Source organism: Hemiscyllium ocellatum, chromosome 46, assembly GCF_020745735.1.
Source record: "Hemiscyllium ocellatum isolate sHemOce1 chromosome 46, sHemOce1.pat.X.cur, whole genome shotgun sequence".
Taxonomy (NCBI): Eukaryota; Metazoa; Chordata; class Chondrichthyes; order Orectolobiformes; family Hemiscylliidae; genus Hemiscyllium; species Hemiscyllium ocellatum.
The window spans coordinates 17,437,855-17,461,374 of record NC_083446.1 but is presented as its reverse complement, the minus strand read 5'-3'; positions in this window follow the sequence as shown (position 1 = coordinate 17,461,374).

The window sequence follows — 23,520 nt, the reverse complement described above, 5'->3', positions numbered from 1 at the left end:
AATGCTTTAATCTGTCCAAAGTTTGTTTTACTCACGTTGTGATCGGCATGTCCTTGATTACTATGATCTACCTGTACCAAATGCTAACAAAGCTTTTTTCACTGTACTTAGGCACAGATGAAAATCAATCAATCAATCGTATAAAATCAAGCAATAGAGCGGCACATTATTTTCCTCATTGTGTGGAGCCAGCACAGTGAAGGGGTTTACAGGCCTCAGTCCGCACTGTGGAAACATTTTGTGATTCTGAGCGAAAACACAGTTAAACCAATCGAATGTGAAAAGTAACATAGACGCTATATTGACAAAAACGAGAAACGTCTGCACCACAGACTATCAATCAAGAACAGCGAAGATCTTTCAACATCATCCTCTAAGGTATATGCCAAACGCCAGATGAAAAGTTGAAGACTGCGGGAAAGTGCTGTATTCAGCGCTTACAGAGTAGCCCAGGGGGCGCGCGCTGGGCCCGTAACCCAGAAATTCATGGATTGTTGACAGTTCCAGATTTCAGCTGCAAATGTGTTGCTGGTCAAAGCACAGCAGGTTAGGCAGCATCTCAGGAATAGAGAATTCGACGTTTCGAGCATAAGCCCTTCATCAGGAATAAGAGAGAGAGAGCCAAGCAGGCTGAGATAAAAGGTAGGGAGGAGGGACTAGGGGGAGGGGCGATGGAGGTGGGATAGGTGGAAGGAGGTCAAGGTGAGGGTGATAGGCCGGAGTGGGGTGGGGGCGGAGAGGTCAGGAAGAGGATTGCAGGTTAGGAGGGCGGTGCTGAGTTGAGGGAACCGACTGAGACAAGGTGGGGGGAGGGGAAATGAGGAAGCTGGAGAAATCTGAATTCATACCTTGTGGTTGGAGGGTTCCCAGGCGGAAGATGAGGCGCTCCTCCTCCAGCCGTCGTGTAGTTGTGTTCTGCCGGTGGAGGAGTCCAAGGACCTGCATGTCCTCGGTGGAGTGGGAGGGGGAGTTAAATTGTTGAGCCACGGGGTGATTGGGTTGGTTGGTTCGGGCGGCCCAGAGGTGTTCTCTGAAGCGTTCCGCAAGTAAGCGGCCTGTCTCACCAATATAGAGGAGGCCACATCGGGTGCAGCGGATGCAATAGATGATGTGTGTGGAGGTACAGGTGAACTTGTGGCGGATATGGAAGGATCCCTTGGGGCCTTGGAGGGAAGTGAGTGTGGAGGTGTGGGCGCAAGTTTTACATTTCCTGCGGTTGCAGGGGAAGGTGCCGGGGTGGAGGTTGGGTTGGTGGGGAGTGTGGATCTGACAAGGGAGTCACGAAGGGAGTGGTCCTTGCGGAACGCTGATAGGGGAGGGGAGGGAAATATATCCTTGGTGGTGGGGTCCGTTTGGAGGTGGCGGAAATGGCGGCGGATAATACGTTGTATGCGCAGGTTGGTGGGGTGGTAGGTGAGAACCAGTGGGGTTCTGTCTTGGTGGCGGTTGGAGGAGCGGGGCTCAAGGGCGGAGGAGCGGGAAGTGGAGGAGATGCGGTGGAGGGCATCGTCGATCACGTCTGGGGGAATCTGCGGTCCTTGAAGAAGGAGGCCATCTGGGCTGTGCGGTGTTGGAATTGGTCCTCCTGGGAGCAGATGCGGCGGAGACGAAGGAATTGGGAATATGGGATGGCGTTTTTACAGGGGGCAGGGTGGGAGGAGGTGTAGTCCAGGTAGCTGTGGGAGTCAGTCGGTTTATAAGTTCCAGATTTCAGCATGTGTATACTATCCCCACTAGTGATAATCTATAACAGAGCTCCATTCTAGGCATTGCATATTGATTCGCCTTCCGCTTCCTGTCACTCAATGCATCTGAAAAGAATATCTCGTATTTATACACCCACCTAATTTACACAGGTGAGGAAACATACTTCTGAATGTCTGGAAGCTCTTATTCTGTTCTCTGTCGATCTGCTGTGATCTGCTTCGCAAAGTCACTTGCCTGAGCTGGGAAATAAAAACTGCTGCAGGTGAGAGATATCAGTTGTGGTATGTGCCATGCACATGACGCCATACCGTTAGTCCCCACTTTGTTTCACACAGCACGATCCTTCCAGGGAAATGAAAAGCCGTAAATAACAAACGGATCAGCATGTGGGAGACAGCATTGTGGCACGACTCCGATCCCTATTATTAGGGCATATTAGTGGGCGGCACGGTGGCACAGTGGTTAGCACTGCTGCCTCACAGCGCCTGTAGACCCGGGTTCAATTCCCGACTCAGGCGACTGACTGTGTGGAGTTTGCACGTTCTCCCCGTGTCTGCGTGGGTTTCCTCCGGGTGCTCCGGTTTCCTCCCACAGTCCAAAGATGTACGGCTCAGGTGAATTGGCCATGCTAAATTGCCCGTAGTGTTAGGTAAGGGGTAAATGTAGGGGTATGGGTGGGTTGCGCTTCGGCGGGTCGGTGTGGACTTGTTGGGCCGGAGGGCCTGTTTCCACACTGTAAGTCTAATATCACCGATTATGAATAACCTCAGAGAGATACCAGTGACAGAGAGTCGCCATGGAAAGATGGGTTGTTCAGCTTCGGTCAGCGCGGGAAAGACACCTCAGGTTGATTCCGTCCCTCTCCATGTCTCTGGGACGGAGAGGCTGAGGGAGAAACAATGTCTCATTTTTAACCCTCTCCTTTGCGTTTGTCTGTCAGCATCCCCACAGCTCAGGGCCGGTAGGGATGGCTCTCAGTGAGTGAGGGTTCGACGCGAATTCTCCCCATCTGGGACAGTTGGAGCTCAGATATTAACTGCTGCCAGGTTGTTGCCAAGAATCTAATGCTACTGTTAAAAAAAACCTTTCTGCAGGATTACTGTGCGGATATGGATTCTGAACACCAAACAGGCTGGACAAAAATACACCCGTTTGAATATACCTGAGGGAAGACTATCCGGAGTACATTTCTCTCTTTCCCACCAATTCAGCAGCTTTCTCACTGTCTCAGATAAATTATATTTAGTGGAAATTCGCAATCAAATTTACTCTCTTCCCACGCCTGAGTGAACTGGCCATGCCGGTGAGAGAGAGCTTCAGAGCAGATCTGTGCTTGCCTCCCCTCACACTGCCTGCAAGTGGTGGGAAATGGCTGAATACTCGACCAATGGATACAGCTCAGTCCAAGGGGAAGGGATAAAAAGCACTGTCCAGAGTGCACGGAGACAGGATGAGAAGGATATATTATTGAAACGCTTTGCTGCTGAGATTCCCTGAAGGAAAGTGGGATGTAGTTGGCTCTAAGCGGCTCTCAGCTGTTTTGGTGTTGGAAATGCAAGAGTGTCACTGGCTCGTTTGTCCCGGGGCATGACATTCCCCGAGCTTGTGTTAAACTGGCATGAAGAGCCTTGTTTCAAATCGCTATCGAGACTTGGTCGTTTGATTTCACTTTTCCCTGTCAGGTGTTCGATTACAAAAAAACAGATGCCCTTCATGAGGTTGGTCTCTTTGAAATAATTTTGAGTTTGGGACCAGAGTGTCACTGTAGTGAACATGGTACACGTGGTGAAAGCGAAACAACTGTTTCACCCACACATTCCGACTCTGAATAAATCCACCATCTAGATGCTCACACAGTTCTGGGTGTGAAGGTTTAGGAAGCAGGGACATGGAATGAGTGGAGACAGCGCTGAACAGGTTGATGGAAATGGTGCGGTGTATGAGGAATGCCAGCAATAAAGGTGGATTGGAAAGTTGGGGCAGTTCTCCTTGGAGAACCGAGGGCTGATAAATCGCCTGGTTGAAGCTTTCCAAGTGATGGGTGGTTTAGACAGCGGAAATAAAGGAGTGAAAATGCTCCTACGACTGAAAGGATCGATAACGATTCGGCACACATTTAAAGTCATCAGGAATAGAGTTAAAAGTGACATGAGGAGGAAAATTTTCACACACGGAGTGGTTAGAGTCTGCAAGTCACTGTCTGACATTGACAAAGAATCAGGTTAAATTGAGGTCTTGGAAACGGTATTGAACATTTATGTTGAAATTAGAAATGGGCAGAGTTACATGGAAAAGACAAGAGAATGATACAAAGAGAGGGACACTTTTCCTTACTGTGGAGAACCAGCACAGCTAGGCTGGGCTGTTGTTGTGGTTCTGTTCGCTGTAATGGGAATTTGTGTTGCAGACAGTTCGTCCTCAGTGCTTGGGAGCCTCCTGTGAAACGCTTCTGTGATGTTTTCTCCGGCATTTATAGTGATTTGTATCTGCCACTTCCGGTTGCCAGTTCCAGTTGTCTGTTGCAGTGGTCGGCATATTGGGTCCATGTCAATGTGCTTATTGATTGAATCAGTGGATGAGTGCCATGCCTCTAGGAAATCCCTGACTGTTCTCCAATATACCAATCACTGTAGAAGACAGCTGGAACTGACAACGGGAAGCGGCTGTGATTGGTAATCTTCACTTTTCGTGGCTCATTCATATTCTGTTCTTCTTTTTCTCTCATTTCAGCACTTTCCAGGAAGTGGCGGTGCATTAAGGCTCCAGTATGGTTGGAAGAGCATCTTGAAGTTGCTCTACAGCCAGTTGTGGAGATAGCTTATGGCTCATTGCCCTCGGACTATCTCACAAACAGCATTCGTCATTCGATGTATCTGAAAATGCGTTTGGTTTGTCATTTTTGCTTGTGTTCCACGTTAATTGCTGTCCGTTTTGCCATTCGCTCAATGCAGTATGCGGAAACACGGTCTGTGAGGTAACTTACAGCAGCCAAATTCCTCAACTAAGGATCTGGGAATATTTCATGGAGTATGGTCAGTAGGGACAAAAGTAAGGAAGTCCTTCGTTTCTGCAGTGTTTCACGACACTAAATTCAAGTGCGATTGGATGCTAGTTTTAAATAATTTAAACATATTGGTTAAACTCTAATTGTTTTCAATACAGCAACTAACTCAGCTATCCATTTCATAACTAAACATTACAGCATTTTAAATATTGCAGGACACAGTGAGACTGCTAGTTGGTCATCAGACGTATTTTTCGACTCTCAGTTCTGAACAGCATTCACCCTCTTTTAAGGAACCGTGCACGCCGTCAACTTCATAACACTGCTCTCATCACAAAATCATCCAGCTTCTAATGTTGGCCACAACTGTTTGGTCACAAAGTTCGGAAAAACGGGGAGTATCAGCTGCAGCCGTTATTGCATTGGGAAAAAAAGAGACTTATGCCCATTTCTCATGGAATGAGCCGTTCATGTGGAAAGAGCTTCTTGAAGCTGTGTCCCGGGGTTGGGCAGGAAGTTGCTGATTGAAGCTGGAGTGGCTGCTTTCTGCTGGCAGTGGAGTTCTGGAGAGAATGGTGTATGTCCCTGTCTTCCTCTGTGTGAAGCTCCATACCAAAGAATCATGGATGGTTTGGGGTGCAATCCAACCTTGCCATGGATTTTCCGGTTTAAATAGAGGTGAGGTCACTCTAATACTCGGATCTGAAATAGCCAAAGCTGCACCCCTGGATAATGTTGAAGTACCAACCTTTTGTCTTGCAACCTGCTGCTGACTAGTTCAGCCACACAGCCTGTCACCAACAAGGCTTGCCGATCTCCCTTACGCTGGAAGGATAGCGGAGATCTGGAGAATGGTGGAACAGCTGGAGCTCTCACTGCTTTCAGAGTCTGTCGTCAATTTTGCTCATTTCATCACCGAGAGTGTCAGAGAGCTTGAGGGGTCCACGAACACCCAGAGGATAATGAACCATCACAAACTGGAAGTTACCCAAGCCTTCAATGTGCTTTCCTGAAGCACATCACTTGTGGCTCTGGTACTGGGGTAATTCACCCCCACAGTTTGACAGAAACTGTAACTTAAATACACCTCTTCACGGTGATCAGTCCAACTATCTATCATTAAGATACACTCGGTACAGAATCCCTTTTATTTAATCACTTCATCAAATCCTCCCTGACAATCTGGCCAAATCTTCAACTTTGTATCTCATCATCCATTTCCCCCAGCTAATGTGAACGTTTTATTTTCAACGACCTTATCTACACCAATCATATGCCCATAAGCTCTATCACATCTCACTTCAGCTCCAGTTGCTCCACTGTATCATAAATCATTCGCTCCTGAAACTCTCTTGGAAATGAATAAGTCTATCACCTCTCAGGACACTCTCATCCTTCACAATGTGTGTTGATCTCTGTAGTGAGAAAACCTGGTCACCCTCGGGCAGCAACAGGGCTAATGTGAGTTTCGGAAATAAAAGAGAGGGTGCTGGAGGAACCCAACAGGACTGGCAGCTTTTGGGAAAGATAAATAATGTTCATGTTTAGAGATAGTTTCTTACTCTCTTGTATTACTATTTTCTCTCTGCAGTGATAGCGATGGATTCTGGAGCTTCTTTCACTGAGGCTTGCAAGGATGGATATACCGTCAAAAACATCGATCAAATTGAATTGCTTGTTTGTCTGATTTCTCACCTGGACTGACACTGTCTTCATTAAACTTGCCTGAATACTTAAAGAGGATTCGCAGAAATGAAACACCAATCACAAATATAATCAAAATCTGACACGATTAAACAATTCATCAGAAACTGAATATGACTAGCCTTTTAGTAAGTGTTGAATCCTCGGTCATTACCACTCGCTGCATATAATTTCTCCATCATATCCTCCCTGATGATCGGAACCAAAGTGTTATATTTGCATCCCATGATCAATTTCCTTGCAGTTAATGATAAACGCTTTGTTTTTATCTAAATTGTCTAAACCAACAGTAAAAGGTACACTCTGTCACACCTCCCTTCAATTTCAATGAAAGCCTCACATTATGAGTCTCTCAATTTGAACCATTTTGGGAAAGGACCCAGTCTGCCTCCTCTCAGGGACCCTGCCATCCTTCTCAATGTGTGGTCGATCTGTCCACTCTCAGTCACCCTGCCATCCTTCCCAATGTGTGGGTGATATGCCCCCTCTCAGGGACCCTGCCATCCTTCCCAATGTGTGGGCGATCTGCCCCCTCGCAGGGATTCTGCCATCCTTCCCAATGTGTGGGTGATATGCCCCATCTCAGGGACCCTGCCATTCTTCCCAATGCGTAGGTGATCCGTCCCCTCTCAGGCACCCTGCCATCCTTCCCAATGTGTGGGTGATCTGTCCCTTCTCAGGCACACTGCTATCCTTCGCAATGTGTGTGTGATCAGCCCACTCTCAGAGCCCCTGCCATCCTTCCCAATGTGTGGGTGATCTTCCTCCTCTCAGGGATCCCTGCCATCCTTCTCAATGTGTGGGTGATCTGCCCCCTCTCAAAGGACCCTGCCATCCTTCCCAATGTGTGGGTGATATGCCTCCTCTCAGGGACTCTGCCATCCTACCGAATGTATGGGTGATCTGTCACCTCTCAGGCACCCTGCTCTCCTTCCCATTGTGTGGATGGTCTTTGATTTGCACAGTCCCAGCTGCTCTGTGTTTGTGTGGGTGATGTGTTGGAGGCGTAGTAAAGAGTGAAGAAGGGCACCTCAGAGTACAACGCGATCTTGACCAGGTGGACCAATGGGCTGGGAAGTGGAAGATGAAGTATAATTGAGATAAATGTGAGATGCTGCATTTTGGGAAAGCACATCTTAGCACGACTTATACACTTAACGGTAAAGTCCTGGGGAGAGTTGCTGAACTAGAGACCTAGTTTCATAGCTCCTTGAAAGTGGAGTCACAGATAGATAGGACAGTGAAGAAGACGTTTGGTATGCTTTCCTTTATTGGTCAGAGTATTGAGTACAGGGGTTAGGTGGTCGTGTTGTGGATGTACAGGACTTTGGTTTGCCCAGTTTTGGAATACTGCGTGCAAGTCTGATCTCCCTCCTATGAGAAGGATGCTGCAAAACCTGAAAGTGTTCAGAAAAGATTTACAAGGATTCTGCCAGGGTTGGAGGGTTTGAGCTTTAGCGAGATGCTGAACCGCTGGGGCTGTTTTTCCTGGAGCGTCAGAGGCTGAGGGGTGATCTTAATTAGGTTTACAAAATCACGAGGGGCATGGATTAAAAAAATAGACAAAATCTCTTCCATGGAGTGGGTGAGTAGAGTGAGAGTGGAAAGATATAAAAGAGACCTGAGGGACAATGTATTCTCACATAGGGTGGTGCGTGTATGGAATGAGCTGCCAGATGAAGGGGTGGATGTTAGAATGATTGCAACATTTAAAAGGTATCTGGATGGGTATATGATTAGGAAGGACTAGTTTGGGTTTGGATATCTGGTCGGCATGGACAACTTGTACCGAAGAGTATTTTTCCATGCTGTACATCTCTTTGACTCTATGGGATCATGCAGTGACATTAGCACAGTGACATCATCCGCTCCCTCGGGTTTTCGTCAACTGTGAGATTTTTCTCTATGTCCAGTACTTCTGATATCACTGCAGGCTCCTCAGTGAAATTCAAGTTGACAACAGTGATGTTGTTGAGCATTTGTGACAATTCTTCAGTAATTTGGAGTTTCTTAGTGCTGTGCCTGTTATCTGTGAGAGGTCCTGTTGCTGTAAAGCTGGTGTATCTCCTTTAATGTGGATCTGAATCCATTTCAATATATAGCTCTGTTTCACTTCTGCCTTCCCTCCATCTCTAATATTGTGAGTAGTTGTCTGTTTAATCCTTCTCGTCACTTTATCAAATTGTGTCTGGATGGGTTTTTTTTACTGTATTCCTTTGACCATATGCAATAGATTTAGAAGCTTTACTTTCCTACATTATGTTTCACGGTCAGGAATTGTTCGTACGACAGCCCTTTACTGTTCTGCTTTGTGCCCATATTAACCACAAGTCTCAGCACCATGTTTACTCTCTCTCATTAATTCAGCATACCCTGAAACATTACCTTTGGATTACTCTCCATAGAACTCAGTAACTATTGTCAATCCTCACTGAGATCTGAAGAAATTGATGACTGATCTTCCTGATCTACAGCAGTCTGCGTGGTGAAAGTGCAACTGCAATGCTGGTTGACAAGGAGTTATCAAGTTATCAAGAAGGACTACTGATTCTTGTCCAAATGAACAACAATTTATATTTTTCATATATTTGATACAATACAACAACATCTGACGACCTTGTATCAGAACAATATTTGACACCAGGCACATATGTTCATATTAGGACAAGTGACCAGAAACTTTGTCAAAGAATTAGACTTTTTAAGGAGTATGCTGAACAAGCAAAGTGATGCTAAAAATTGGAGACCAAATTCAAGAGCTTATTGCTATGGAAACTGAAAGCATGCAAAAGGTGCAAAATATGAGAGACTTAAAATTGGAAATCCATGGGAGGTTGCAATTCAGGAGTGAGCAAATATTTTGGAAGTAAAAAAAACAAAAGAAATATGGATGTTGGAAATCAGAAACACAAACAGGAATTGCTGGAGAGACTCAGAAGGTTTGTCAGCATCAGAGGAGAGAAAGCAGAATTATCACTTAAAGTCCAGTGATCCTTCTTCAGATGTATCTCAGAGAGCTGGGAGATTGGTGGGAATGATGAAGAGTGGGAGGTGCGCTGTCAAAATTTCAAATTAAAGGCGTGTTAGTACGTTGGTTCTGTGTCACCCAGAATTGTGTGCATTAGTGAGTACAGGGTGAACAGCACACACACGTAGCAGACGTTTGGGTGATCTCATGATTACAAGGAGGTGGAACGTGGGAGGACAGCTGTGAGTGTGCTTGTGGAGTTAAGTCTGGAGGGAACAAAAGACTGAATGGGAGTTTAAGCAGCAGACGAACTGAGGTGTTACCTGAGATTCAAATGTATGTGATCTTTGTGATGATGATGGGTACGTGGTTAGAATCTCATCGTGGATTGAAATATTCCTCCATGGTTGTGAACAGTCTGATTCAACCAACACCAGAAACATACAACAGAGAATACAAAACATCACAGCACAATGCAAGCCATTAGACCCTCGATGTTCTGCCGACTTGTAGGTTAGATAGGCTTCAGATTGGTTTCACAACATTCCATTCTCGCTTATATGTCAATACAATGACCATTTAAACCCATAAAGCTGGCGAGTCTACTCCTATTGCAGGCAGTGCTTTCTACGTCCTTACTACGTTCTGAGTAACGAAACGACATCTGGCAACTATTACCTCTCATTTTAAAGCTATGTCTCGTCATGTGAGCCATCACCATCTGAGGGAAAAAGCTCTCACTGTCCACCTGATCTAAAGCTCTGATATGCTTATATGTGTCAATTACGTCACCTCTCAACCTTCTTCTCTCTACGGCATCAGCCTCAAGTCCCTCAAACTTTTCTGTAAGACTTTCCCTCCATACCAGGCTTTACCAAGTAAACCTCCTCTGAACCTTTTCCAAAGCTTCCGGGTATGCGAAAACCAGAATGCCATGCAACACCCAAGTGCTTCCGTATCAGAGTTTTATCCAGCTGCAGCATGATCTCATGGTTCCGAAACAGGATCGCTCCACTAATAAAAGTTAATAAACAATATGCCCACTTAATAGCCCTATCAACTTGGGTGGCAGCTTTGCAGAATCTATGCAAGTGGACACCGAGATCTCTCTGTTCATCTACATTACCACGAATCTTACCATTTGCCTTTACACATTATTCTGTTTCGTCGTTTCAAAGTGAAACACGTCACACTTTTCGTCATTAAACTCCATTTCCCTTATCTCTGTCCAGCTGTACAGATTATCTATGTCCCTTTGTAACCTTCGACACTACCCACAACTGGGCTGCCCTTAGTGTCATCCGAAAATTTACTAACCCATTCCTCTACGCCCTCATCCAGGTCATTTATAAAAATGGCAAACAGCAGTGGGCCTAGATCTTTGCTGTACACCACGAGTAACTTGCTCCAGGAATAACATTGTCCATCAACCACCACGCTCTGTCTTCTTTCAGCTCGTCAATTAAAAACCAAACCTTAAATCTAAAAATCGCACAACAGCAGGTTATAGTCCAACAGGTCTAATTGGAAGCACACTAGCTTTGCTAGCTTCCAATTAAACCTGTTGGACAATAACCTGGTGTTGTGTGATTTTTAACTTTGTACACCCAAGTCCAACATCGAATCTCCAACTCAAACCTTAAATCGTTCTTAATCCCACGCCTCCGTATTTTGTGTAGTAGCCTACCATGTGGAAACTTATCAAATGCCTTATGAAATCTATATATACCACATCAATGGCTTTACCCTCATTCACTTGGTTGGTCACCTTCTCCAAGAACTTAATAAGGCTTGTGAGGAACAACCTACCCTTTCACAAAACTATGTTGACTATCCCTAATCAACTTATTCATTTCTAGATGATTATAAATCCAATCTGTTATAACCTTTTCCAACACTTTATCGACCAGTGAGCCCTACTTCGCTCGTGGGTAATTACCAGGATTGTCCCAACTCCCCTTCTTGATCAGGGAAATAACATTTGCTATCCTCCAGTCTTCTGGTACTACTTCTGTAGACAATGACGACCTGAAGATGAATGCCAAAGGCTTGGCTATCTCCTCCCCAGCTTCCCAGAGAATCTTAGAATGCATCCCATCCAGCCCATACTATTAAGAATTTCTAACACCTCTTCCTTGTGAACCTCAATCCCATCTAGTCTCGTGGCCTGTTTCTCAGTATTCCGCGAGATAACATGGTCTTTTCCCAAAGTGAACACTGACGAAACTTTAAAAGTTTAAAGTTTTCCTAAAAGTTTAAAGTTTTCCTTTAAAAAAGCGGTAGCAGACCCGGAAGGCGCGCTAGGTTACCTGGGTAAGGTTTTTTTTTCTCCCCCATAATTTAAACGCGGGCTCCGAGTTTTAGGCCTCAGTCTCTCGGAAGACTTCGCGACAGCTGGTGGGTAAGTTTGGTCGTTTATTTAATAGTTAAAAGTTTAAAGTTTTCCTTTAAAAAAGCGGTAGCAGACCCGGAAGGCGCGCTAGGTTACCTGGGTAAGGTTTCTTTTTCTCCCCCATTATTTAAACGCGGGCTCCGAGTTTTAGGCCTCAGTCTCTCGGAAGACTTCGCGACGGCTGGTGGGTAAGTTTGGTCGTTTATTTAATAGTTAAAAGTTTAAAGTTTTCCTTTAAAAAAGCGGTAGCAGACCCGGAAGGCGCGCTAGGTTACCTGGGTAAGGTTTCTTTTTCTCCCCCATTATTTAAACGCGGGCTCCGAGTTTTAGGCCTCAGTCTCTCGGAAGACTTCGCGACGGCTGGTGGGTAAGTTTGGTCGTTTATTTAATAGTTAAAAGTTTAAAGTTTTCCTTTAAAAAAGCGGTAGCAGACCCGGAAGGCGCGCTAGGTTACCTGGGTAAGGTTTCTTTTTCTCCCCCATTATTTAAACGCGGGCTCCGAGTTTTAGGCCTCAGTCTCTCGGAAGACTTCGCGACGGCTGGTGGGTAAGTTTGGTCGTTTATTTAATAGTTAAAAGTTTAAAGTTTTCCTTTAAAAAAGCGGTAGCAGACCCGGAAGGCGCGCTAGGTTACCTGGGTAAGGTTTCTTTTTCTCCCCCATTATTTAAACGCGGGCTCCGAGTTTTAGGCCTCAGTCTCTCGGAAGACTTCGCGACGGCTGGTGGGTAAGTTTGGTCGTTTATTTAATAGTTAAAAGTTTAAAGTTTTCCTTTAAAAAAGCGGTAGCAGACCCGGAAGGCGCGCTAGGTTACCTGGGTAAGGTTTCTTTTTCTCCCCCATTATTTAAACGCGGGCTCCGAGTTTTAGGCCTCAGTCTCTCGGAAGACTTCGCGACGGCTGGTGGGTAAGTTTGGTCGTTTATTTAATAGTTAAAAGTTTAAAGTTTTCCTTTAAAAAAGCGGTAGCAGACCCGGAAGGCGCGCTAGGTTACCTGGGTAAGGTTTCTTTTTCTCCCCCATTATTTAAACGCGGGCTCCGAGTTTTAGGCCTCAGTCTCTCGGAAGACTTCGCGACGGCTGGTGGGTAAGTTTGGTCGTTTATTTAATAGTTAAAAGTTTAAAGTTTTCCTTTAAAAAAGCGGTAGCAGACCCGGAAGGCGCGCTAGGTTACCTGGGTAAGGTTTCTTTTTCTCCCCCATTATTTAAACGCGGGCTCCGAGTTTTAGGCCTCAGTCTCTCGGAAGACTTCGCGACGGCTGGTGGGTAAGTTTGGTCGTTTATTTAATAGTTAAAAGTTTAAAGTTTTCCTTTAAAAAAGCGGTAGCAGACCCGGAAGGCGCGCTAGGTTACCTGGGTAAGGTTTCTTTTTCTCCCCCATTATTTAAACGCGGGCTCCGAGTTTTAGGCCTCAGTCTCTCGGAAGACTTCGCGACGGCTGGTGGGTAAGTTTGGTCGTTTATTTAATAGTTAAAAGTTTAAAGTTTTCCTTTAAAAAAGCGGTAGCAGACCCGGAAGGCGCGCTAGGTTACCTGGGTAAGGTTTCTTTTTCTCCCCCATTATTTAAACGCGGGCTCCGAGTTTTAGGCCTCAGTCTCTCGGAAGACTTCGCGACGGCTGGTGGGTAAGTTTGGTCGTTTATTTAATAGTTAAAAGTTTAAAGTTTTCCTTTAAAAAAGCGGTAGCAGACCCGGAAGGCGCGCTAGGTTACCTGGGTAAGGTTTCTTTTTCTCCCCCATTATTTAAACGCGGGCTCCGAGTTTTAGGCCTCAGTCTCTCGGAAGACTTCGCGACGGCTGGTGGGTAAGTTTGGTCGTTTATTTAATAGTTAAAAGTTTAAAGTTTTCCTTTAAAAAAGCGGTAGCAGACCCGGAAGGCGCGCTAGGTTACCTGGGTAAGGTTTCTTTTTCTCCCCCATTATTTAAACGCGGGCTCCGAGTTTTAGGCCTCAGTCTCTCGGAAGACTTCGCGACGGCTGGTGGGTAAGTTTGGTCGTTTATTTAATAGTTAAAAGTTTAAAGTTTTCCTTTAAAAAAGCGGTAGCAGACCCGGAAGGCGCGCTAGGTTACCTGGGTAAGGTTTCTTTTTCTCCCCCATTATTTAAACGCGGGCTCCGAGTTTTAGGCCTCAGTCTCTCGGAAGACTTCGCGACGGCTGGTGGGTAAGTTTGGTCGTTTATTTAATAGTTAAAAGTTTAAAGTTTTCCTTTAAAAAAGCGGTAGCAGACCCGGAAGGCGCGCTAGGTTACCTGGGTAAGGTTTCTTTTTCTCCCCCATTATTTAAACGCGGGCTCCGAGTTTTAGGCCTCAGTCTCTCGGAAGACTTCGCGACGGCTGGTGGGTAAGTTTGGTCGTTTATTTAATAGTTAAAAGTTTAAAGTTTTCCTTTAAAAAAGCGGTAGCAGACCCGGAAGGCGCGCTAGGTTACCTGGGTAAGGTTTCTTTTTCTCCCCCATTATTTAAACGCGGGCTCCGAGTTTTAGGCCTCAGTCTCTCGGAAGACTTCGCGACGGCTGGTGGGTAAGTTTGGTCGTTTATTTAATAGTTAAAAGTTTAAAGTTTTCCTTTAAAAAAGCGGTAGCAGACCCGGAAGGCGCGCTAGGTTACCTGGGTAAGGTTTCTTTTTCTCCCCCATTATTTAAACGCGCAGGCGAGTCACCCGAGGCACTACACGAGTAGTGCCTCCCACCCTTCCACCTCCTCTAACCTAATAATAAGACCAATTGTGACTAACGGGTAAGTGCTGCATTTTCCTTGTTTGTTTCTTTAGATTTAGTTGTTTTTTTTTGTTTTTTTTAAGGAAAGCTTACTTTTAGAGGGATGGCAGTGCAGATAGGGCAATGTTCCTCTTGCAACATGTATGAGGTGAGGGAAGCCATTAGCGTCCCTGCTGAGTACACTTGCAAGAAGTGCACCCATCTCCAGCTCCTCCAAACCCGTGTTAGGGACCTGGAGCTGGAGTTGGATGAACTGCGGATCATTCGGGAGGCAGAGGAGGTCATAGATCGGAGCTTTAGGCAAGTAGTTACTCCGAAAGTTCAAGATAGATGGGTGACAGTGAGGGGGAGTGGGAGGAGGAAGCCAGTGCAGGGACCCCCTGCGGTCATTCCCCTCAAGAACAAGTATACCGTTTTGGATACTTGTGGGGGGGATGACTTACCAGGGGCAAGCAACGAGGTTCAGGCCTCTGGCACGGAGCCTGGCCCCGTTGCTCAGAAGGGTAGGGTGGAGAAAGGTAGAGCAATTGTTCTTGGGGACTCAATAGTGAGGGGTACAGACAGACGGTTTCGTGGGGGCGACAGGGACTCACGTTTGGTATGTTGCCTCCCAGGTGCAAGGGTACATGATGTCGCTGATCGTGTTTTCCGGGTCCTTAAGGGGGAGGGGGAGCAGCCCCAGATCGTGGTCCACGTTGGCACCAACGATATAGGTAGGAAGAAGGGTGAGGATGTCAGACAGGCTTTCAGGGAGCTAGGTTGGAAGCTCCGAGTTAGAACAAACAGAGTTGTAGTCTCTGGTTTGTTACCCGTGCCACGTGATAGAGTCGAGGAATAGGGAGAGAGAGCAGTTAAATGCGTGGCTACAGGGATGGTGCAGGAGGGAGGGATTCCGGTTTCTGGACAACTGGGGTCCTTTCTGGGGAAGGTGGGACCTCTATAAAAAGGATGGGCTACACCTGAACCTGAGGGGCACCAGTATCCTTGGGGGGAGGTTTGTTAGTGCTCTTTGGGAGGGTTTAAACTAACTCCGTGGGCGCATGGGAACCAGGACTGTAGCTTTAGGGTACAGGACCTTGAGTGTAGGGAGGTTAGGAATAATGCAGCGATCTCTAAGGAGGGTGCCTGTAACCAGAAAGGTGGATTGAAGTGTGTATACTTCAATGCCAGAAGTATAAGGAATAAGGTGGGCGGAAATGTGGCAAATGGAATTCAATGTAGCTAAGTGCGAAGTCGTTCACTTTGGTAGGAATAACAAGATGATGGATTACTGGGCTAATGGTAGGCTACTTGGTAGTGTGGATGAGCAGAGGGATCTTGGTGTCCATGTACACAGATCTCTGAAAGTTGCCACCCAGGTAAATAGTGCTGTGAGGAAGGCATATGGTGTACTGGGCTTTATTGGCAGAGGAATTGAGTTCCGGAGTCCTGAGGTCATGTTGCAGTTGTATAAGACTCTGGTGAGGCCTCATCTGGAGTATTGTGTGCAGTTTTGGTCGCCATACTATAGGAAGGATGTGGAAGCTTTAGAACGAGTGCAGAGGAGGTTTACCAGGATGTTGCCTGGAATGGTAGGAAAATCTTATGAGGAAAGGCTGAGGCACTTGGGGCTGTTCTCATTGGAGAAGAGAAGGTTTAGGGGAGATCTGATAGAAGTGTATAAGATGATTAGGGGTTTAGATAGGGTAGATACTAAGAACCTTTTACCGCTAATGGAGTCAGGTGTTACTAGGGGACATAGCTTTAAATTAAGGGGTGGTAGGTATAGGACAGATGTTAGGGGTAGATTCTTCACACAGCGGGTTGTGAGTTCATGGAATGCCCTGCCCGTATCAGTGGTGAACTCTCCAACTAACTTATCTTATCCAACGGATAGGCTATCCCGACTTGAGGACGTTGTCCCAAAATAGTTGCAACAATCCTAATAAACAAACGGTTTATTACAAACAGTAAATCTGATACAAAAGCTTACAGGTTATGAGGTCGGCAGGGCAGATGGAGAGCGTCGAAGATCAACACTGACTGACTCAATTCACCCTCAAACTGTTCCGATCTGCCCAGCTACCGAGCTGGCAAAATCGTCTTGATTACACGAAGTTTTATTTAAAGACTTGCAAGCGTTCTGCCTGAGGCATTAATCATTTAGATATAAACAAAAGGACCCCAAATGAACCTTTCAAAATTCAGACATAATGGAATCTTGGGTCGTTTAGAATCTCTCTGAAGAAGAAAAATCAAGGATAACATAACCTTGTGAAAGGACCGGCTTTGTGACAACGTGTCACATTTGGCTTTGAACTGAATTTTAAAAAATGCAGGTCTTCCTGCTTTGAAGTCAATAAAGTGTGTTATGGTGTTTGTCAGTTGATATAAAAAAAAGTGCTGAAGCACATTGAGTGATGAAGATACCAAATTGCTTTATTAGATCAATTAAAGGAATTGCCAAGCAAGTCGAGATTTCCTGTGTATTGGAGTGCAGCTATAGCCACTGTAATTATATCAGCTGGTGCCTGTTCTAGTCGAGGAGAGATCTGCACGGTAGCAACATCTAGATTGTGGTTTTTGAGGGTGGTGGTTCTGGGAGGTTCAGGAGGTTACAGTATTGTAAACGGACAACACAGCAGAATCATCTAGCCTGCGAGAAGAAAGCATCCATCATTCTCTCTCAGCAATGGGTGATGGGAGACGTGACCAACAGCCAGAGACTCGCAATCAATCCAGTCCAGTTGTTATTTGTGAACTGAAGGGACCACACTGAAAGGATTTAACTGGATCTGTTTCTTCAGTGACTGTAATTGATGTCAGTCTCCATGGATCCTAATTATGTCACTGGACGGTTTCACTCTCCTATTAGTAAGGTGTTTCTTACAATGTGTTGTCCCATTGTAGTAGCAAAAGTATCACCTCCGCCAGCAACAGGGATTAGCAGCTGCAGAGACGGGAAGAGGAGAGGTAAACATCTGAGTTTGGAAAGTTCCATTAATGGATCAGAATCTGCGAACATTACACTGGAATGTTGCAACAATGGACAAGAGTTTGTACTGGAGACAGTTCTATCTTTCCTGGTATCGGTCGACATTATTAGATCGGATATACGGTGTACTGATGATTATTCAGGCTGGTTGCTATCCCTTGCTCACTATTGTTGGTGCTCCTGGTAAGAATCTCCATCTCTACCTATTTACTCATACCGTAAACCAGGGCGAACTTCATTGCTATTTCTGCTACCTATATTTGGCAAAGACGGAAAATGTTGTCTTCAGTTCCAAACGCAAATTCCATTCATTATCCACAAATTTGAGAACTGCCGACATCTCCTGCCTCACAAACACTTGAGAACAACACGGATCACAATCCCGAAGTACATTTTTGGCCTGAATTCATTTATGTCTTGGTATTCAGTCCATCACCAAACCTATCCTCTTCCAGCTCCGTCATACCCCAGCCACCATCTCGGTATCAATGCTAGCGCTTAATAAACCAGTATTTAAGCCTTTATGGTTGTCCAGCTCTCCGCGAAGTACGATTTCAGTTGCAAACATTCTGATCACAAATATGCTCTTGTCTCTAAAGTAACTTCATGACAAAGACACTGTGCCTGCGTAGTAATGTTGCAAGAAATATAATTCAGAGGCCCAGGTTAATACACAGAAAGACACTGTTTCACATCTTATCACAAATGATGTCAAAACGAAATTTCAAATAACAGGAATGGGAAATAAAAGCAAGTTTAACTAATAACAACCATAACATCACCAGCATTTTGTGTCTAAGTTTATCTATTTCACTGATGTCGTTTGGAAAAGAAATCTAGCATTATTACCTGGTATGGCTTAAGACAGACATCAGACCCACAGTAATGTTCTTGGCTCGTACTACTTTCGGGAATGAGCTCACAGTAAAGGGTCAACAAACACTGCCGCCATCAGCATTGCAGACATCCCGTGTAATAACAACAGGAAAGATTAAATAAAACGAAGAGTGATACAAGAGATCAGAAACAAAAAGAAGGAGAAAGTGTCTGAGAAACTGAACACATTTGACGCCTCATGTCGAGAGAAAACAGAATAGGCATTTTGACTCCAATGACCAGACATCAGAACTGAACGCAGCTGGGAAATAGTGTGATTGATGAATGACAGGGATATCTGTTGCGAAGGAGAGAAAGACTAAATAGAATGGAGAGAGAAAGGGAAATATAGAGGGAAAGAAGCAAACAAAGGGATTGTTGTCAGTGCTGAGGTCCATCCGGTTTCATTTATTTTAGACTTTGTAGCGACTGATGTAACTGGGCGGCTCGCTTTGCCATTTCAAACTGCAAATGAGTGTTAACAAAATTGCTGTGGGTCTGGAGTCACTTGTAAGCATGACCAGATGAAGTTGGTTGATTTCCTTCCCTGAATGAGCATGGCGGTGCCAGGTAGGACAATTGTCAATGTTTTCATTGTTTTATTTGATTCTTAATTCCTGATATTTTATTGAATTCAAATTCCAACATTTGCCAAGGTGGAACTCAAATCCAGGATCTGGGTCATTACCTGGGTCCCTTAATTAATATTCCAGAGATCATACATCTAGGCCATTGCCTCCTCAGCATCTCCAATCATCTCTACTGGCAAATGAGATGTTATTGTTGGTGTGGCTTGGCTTCATAAGGCAAAGAAATTATTTGGCAAAACATACAATCCTTCTCATTTTCTTTTTGTGAGAAGGCGAGGTGATGGGAATTGCTCTTAGTGAAAAGGATCTGGATGTCCTTGGTTATGAGTCACTGACAGAATTCAGTAAGTAGTCAGCACAGTAAATGTGTGGTTCCCTTCATTGCAAAATGCTGAAAGTACAAGAGTGAAGACACCTTCCTGCAGTTTTAGAGTGTTCTTGAGACAATACTTGGGGCACTGTGAACAGATGTTCTCTCCTCTATAAGGACTGATCTCCTTGCTACAATGAGACAGTGTAAAGGAGTTTCACCAGATTAATTCCTGCGGTGATGGTACCATGGGGAGGGTGTGAGGGAAATGACTGTTTAATCTGAATGATTGTTTTTGCAATTGAGAGTGTCGCGAGCTGGACGGAAGTGAAGTCAGAGTGCAAAGCCAGTCAGGAAGGTAAGTGATTGTTATTTGAGTGGGTGTGTTCAAAGTAGGGCCTCCTCGAACCTAAATTAAAAGTCCACAGACTTACCCCAAAAAGAGGGTCCAAGGAAGTTCCTGTGGATAGAAGAGCGACGGTTTAGATCAGGAGTCTTTGCCAATGAGGTTGAGTGAAGCGATTACCCCACAGTTGAAGAGGGTGAGGACATGATTACCAAGCTGGTTCAGTGTGCTACGTGCTTGATGTAGGAGGTCAACGACTCAGGTGTGTCTAGCTCGTATATGTTTGGAAAGTGTGCATGTTCTGCTACTGACTGAGCATATTGCAGCACTGATGAAAGAACTCGACGACCTTAGGCTCTTCCGAGAGAACAAGATCTTTCTGGTCAAACCTTCATGAAGGTTATTACACCGACCATACCAGAAGAGAGCAGAAGAGAGCAGACGATGAGGAAGGCAGAGAGGAGACAGGTGCAAGAGACCTCCGGGGAAGTATATGCCAGGAACAAGTTGAATCTTTTGGAAACAGTAGAGACAGATGACACTGTAGGTCCGCGAGGCGGCTGGTCAGTCAATCAAAAGTTGGCGTGGAGGCAGAGCGGAAGAGTCGGACATCGCACAAAACCATGGTAAATGGGGGATTCCATAGTGAGAGGAACTGACCGGGGTTTTTGAGGCAGCAGACGGGACTTACGAATGGTGTGTTGCCGTCCTGATGCCAGAGTTAAAGACTCTGAACATAGAACATAGAACAATGCAACACATAGAACAGGCCCTTCGGCACACGATGTTGTCGCCAATGATTCTGACTCTACCACTCCCACGGGCAGCGCATTCCATGCCCCCACCACTCTCTGGGTAAATAACCCATCCCTGACCTCTCCCCTATACCTTCCACCCTTCACCTTAAATTTATGTCCCCTTGTAATACTCTGTTGTACCCGGGGAAAAAGTTTCTGACTGTCTACTCTGTCTATTCCTCTGATCATCTTATAAACCTCTATCAAGTCACCCCTCATCCTTCGCCGTTCCAATGAGAAAAGGCCGAGAACTCTCAACCTATCCTCGTACGACCTATTCTCCATTCCAGGCAACATCCTGGTAAATCTTCTCTGCACCCTCTCCAAAGCTTCCACATCTTTGCTAAAGTGAGGCGACCAGAACTGCACACAGTACTCCAAATGTGGCCTAACCAACGTCCTGTACAGCTGCAACATCACTTCACGACTCTTGAATTCAATCCCTCTGCTAATGAACGCTAATACACCATAGGCCTTCTTACAAGCTCTATCCACCTGAGTGGCAACTTTCAAAGATCTATGTACATAGACCCGAAGATCCCTCTGTTCCTCCACCTGACTAAGAACCCTACCGTTAATCCTGTATTCCGCATTCTTATTTGTTCTTCCAAAATGGACAACCTCACACTTGGCAGGGTTGAACTCCATCTGCCACTCCTCAGCCCAGCTCTGCATCATATCTAAGTCCCTTTGCAGCCGACAACAGCACTCCTCACTGTCCACAACTCCACCAATCTTCGTATGTCTGCAAATTTACTGACCCACCCTTCGACTCCCTCTTCCAAGTCATTAATAAAAATTACAAACAGCAGAGGACCCAGAACTGATCCCTGCGGAACTCCACTTGAAAATGGGCTCCAAGCTGAATATTTACCATCTACCACCACTCTCTGACTTTGACCGGTTAGGCAGTTTTCTGTCCAATTGGCCAAATTTCCCTCTATCCCATGCCTCCTGACTTTCCGCATAAGCCTACCATGGGGAACCTTATCAAATGCCTTTCTAAAATCCATGTACACTACATCCACTGCTCTACCGTCATCCACATGCTTGGTCACCTCCTCAAAGATTTCAATAAGACTTGTAAGGCAAGACCTACCCTTCACAAATCCGTGCTGGCTGTCTCTAATCAAGCAGTGTCTTTGCAGATACTCATAAATCCTCTCCCTCAGTACCCTTTCCATTACTTTGCCTACCACAGAAGTAAGACTAACTGACCTGTAATTCCCGGGGTTATCCCTATTCCCTTTTTTGAACAGGGGCACAACATTCGCTACTCTCCAGTCCCCTGGTACCACCCCCGTTGACAGTGAAGATGAAAAGATCATTGCCAACGGTACTGCAATTTCCTCTCTTGCTTCCCACATAATCCTAGGATATATCCCGTCAGGCCCGGGGGACTTGTCTGTCCTCAAGTTGTTCAAAATGTCCAACACATCTTCCTTCCTAACAAGTATCTCTTCTAGCTTACCAGTCCGTTTCACACTCTCCTCTTCAACAATACGGTCCCTCTCGTTCGTAAATACTGAAGAACAGTACTCATTCAAGACCTCTCCTATCTCCTCCGACTCAATACACAATCTCCCACTACTGTCCTTGATCGGACCTACCCTCGTTCTCGTCATTCTCATGTTTCTCGCATACGCATATAATGCCTTGGTGTTATCCTTGATCCTATCCGCCAAGGATTTTTCATGCCCTCTCTTAGCTCTCCTAATCCCTTTCTTCAGGTCCCTTCTGGCTATCCTGTATCCCTCCACTGCTCTGTCTGAACCCTGTTTCCGCAACCTTATGTAAGCCTCCTTCTTCCTCTTTACTAGACATTCAACCTCCCTCGTCAACCAAGGCTCCCTCACGCGACCATTTCTTTCCTGCCTGATAGGTACATACAGATCAAGGACACGTCGTATCTGCTCCTTGAAAAAGTTCCACATTTCCACCACATCCTTCCCTGACAGCCTATGCTCCCAACTTATGCTCCTCATATCCTGTCTTACAGCATAGTAATTTCCCTTCCCCCAATTGTAAAATCTACCCTGTTGTGCGCACCTATCTCTCTCCATAACCAAGGTGAAAGTCACAGAATTGTGGTCACTGTCACCAAAATGTTCACCCACTAACAAGCCCATCACTTGTCCCGGTTCATTACTGAGTACCAAATCCAATATGGCCTCCCCTCTGGTTGGACAATCTACATACTGAGTTAGAAAAGCTTCCTGGACACACTGCACAAACACCGCAGTCTACTTGATCTAAAGAGCATCCAATCAATATTTGGGAAGTTGAAGTCGCCCATGACTACGACCCTGTAGCTTCTGCACCTTTCCAAAATCTGTTTCCCAATTTGTTTCTCCACATCTCTGCTGCTATTGGGGGGGCCTATAGTAAACACCCAACAAGGTGACTGCACCTTTCCTATTTCTGACTTCAGCCTATGCTACCTCCAAGGGCAGATCCCCCTCAAACTTCCTTTCTGCAGCCGTTATACCATTTCTAATTAGCAATGCCACCCCCCTCCTTTTTTACCACCCTCGCTAATCTTACTGAAACATCTGTAACCAGGAACCTCCAACAACCATTCCTGTCCCTCATCTATCCACGTTTCCGTGATGGCCACAACATCGTAGTCTCAGGTACCAATCCACGCCTTAAGTTCACCCACCTTATTTCTGATACTCCTTGCGTTGAAGTATACGCACTTGAGCCCATCTCTGTGTCCGCAAGTATTCCCTGTCCGTGCTACCTTCTCCACAGCCTCCCTATATTCTTGGACATCCTGACAAACAGCTAGCTTACTTGCTGGACTACAAGTCCGGATCCCATCTCCCTGCCAAATTAGTTTAAACACCCCCGAAGAGTGCTAGCAAACCTACCCCCCAGGATATTGGTGCCCTTCTGGTTCAGGTGCAACCCGTCCTGTTTGTACAGGTCCCACCTTCCCCAGAATGCAGTCCAATTGTCCAAATACCTGAAGCCCTCCCTCCTACACCATCCTTGCAGCCACGTATTCAACTGCACTCTCTCCTTATTCCTTGCCTCACTGTCACGCGGCACCGGCAACAACCCAGAGATGACGACTCTGTCTGTCCTAGCTTTTAGCTTCCAGCCTAACTCCCTGAGCTCTTGAATGACCTCCCCAC